This window comes from Heterodontus francisci, chromosome 1 (assembly GCF_036365525.1).
Source record: "Heterodontus francisci isolate sHetFra1 chromosome 1, sHetFra1.hap1, whole genome shotgun sequence".
Classification (NCBI taxonomy): domain Eukaryota; kingdom Metazoa; phylum Chordata; class Chondrichthyes; order Heterodontiformes; family Heterodontidae; genus Heterodontus; species Heterodontus francisci.
In genome coordinates this window covers 201,752,416-201,754,454 of record NC_090371.1, presented here as the reverse complement: position 1 = coordinate 201,754,454, position 2,039 = coordinate 201,752,416, and positions in this window count along the sequence as shown.

The following is a 2,039-nucleotide window of genomic DNA, read 5'->3' as shown; positions in this document are numbered from 1 at the left end:
GCTGCATCAAGCTGTGTGTAGACCTCCAGTACGCAAACTCCAAGTGTCACTATGTGCTGAGGTTCTATCTGTCCCCGGTGTTGTGAAGGATGGGCCTGGTCACATTGCCTCGGAACGCTCCATCCAGTTGCACTATGCCGTACCACCTATCCTTCGTGGAACAGTTTCTGTGGAAAAACACCTTTGACACCATCAGGCAGTGGTCTGCACGGGAAAAGGAGTTGGTGGATCCTGTGGATCCTGTCGGATGGTTCCCGAGCAGACTGCCAAAGTCATTTGGCGGAATGCCCCATCACCAGAACTTACAAACAGGCACCAAGATGGCTGGTGATGAGAAGAGCCCTCCCCGTCAGATCCTTCCTGCATGCCCAAAGTCTCACCCCCTCCGCACAATGCCCTTGAGGTGGCTGTGGTGGGGAAGAGACAGTTGCCCACCTCCTTCTGGAATGTGTCTTTGCAAAGCAGGTGTGGAAAGAGATGCAGTGGTTTTTGTCGAGGTTCATCCCAAGCAGCTCTTTAACACAGGAGTCTGTGCTCTACGGGCTGTTCCCAGGGACGCACACCGAGACAAACATCAACTGCTGCTGGAGGACTATCAATTCGGTGAAAGACGCCCTTTGGTCTGCCCGAAACTTGCTGGTCTTCCAGCGCAAAGAGTTGTCCACGACCGAATGTTGCAGACTGGCACATTCCAAGGTCCAGGAATACGTGCTGAGGGACGCACTAAAGCTTGGGGCAGCCGCTGCAAAGACTCAATGGGGAAAGACCACTGTGTAAGGTCCCCCCACCAAGCTGAACTGACGGGCTGGATCCATGGGAAACCCCTCAAACTGTATCAGGAAAATTTTCGTGTGCTGTAAAATGGATATGGCATGAAAAATTAAATGGAAGGGTTATGAGGCAACACACTCCTGTATTGAAGGAAACTGATCTCCTTTGCTCTGTTTGTATTTTTTGACTTGGTGCTGTTTGGAACTGTTTTGTCATGTATTTTTTCCAGATTTTTATGAATAAAGTATATTTTGGAAATAAAAAAAAGGTGCATTCTCCAACTAGAATGATGACTACTGAGGTTTTTGTTCTGACCAAAACCAACAGAAAGCACTCAACAAAACATCAGCTGGCACATACGATTGCCACCTTGTCTGCATCCAAGTGCCTTTTCATTGGTATCTTGGAAGGAATAGTAGGGGATATTTTTCCACTTATGCCCTCCAATCCATGATTTTCGGTCCATATTGAGTACAATGTTTGACAAAGTTTTTGGAATGATCTCAAGCATGACATTCTATCTTCGGCTATCAGATCTGCACCAAAGTCGCTGGACCGTGGGAAATCAATAACTTGAGTGTTGAAAAGGGGGACAGATTTTAACTGTGTGAAAGTAAATGAATTTTGAGTGAGTTAATTTGATGTTCAAGCACAATTAGTTCATATATTTCGTATGTTCCCAGCGGTCTCTGCCATCAAATTGTCCTCATTCTTTTAAATTTCACTTGCATACAATTTTCTTCTCACCCCATAGTGTGCTTTTGTGTTTGCCCTGAGCTGCAACTATATCTATGAATAATGGTGCAAATGAGCTGACCCAAAAAATCTGAGTGCTATTAGCACATTACAAGCCTGATTGTTATGACCAGGTGAGAAAGAGCTCTAGGGTTCCCTTTCAGCCTTCACCTGGTCTTACTGTAACAGGGTTTAATGTTAAACACACTGTATTTCTAGCTCCCCCTTGGTGAATCCTTGTTCACCGCTTTCCAATAATAAGGCAAAGAAACCAACACAAACAGGCTTTCTTAGGTTTATGGAAGAAAGTTTGAAACTTATTAAACTTAGACTTAAACTCTAATTCTGTTCACGCCTACGAATACATGCTGCGTCCCACACTAGCATGCATATGTGATACACACATGCAAATAGAGACAGAAAAGAGCAGAAGAAAGACAAAGTGGAAAGGTTTGAGGCAATATCTAAGGAGTTGTTGTTACAGTTCTTGGAACTCACCGTAGGGTCCTGGGTTGTAGGTAGATCTTGCTTTT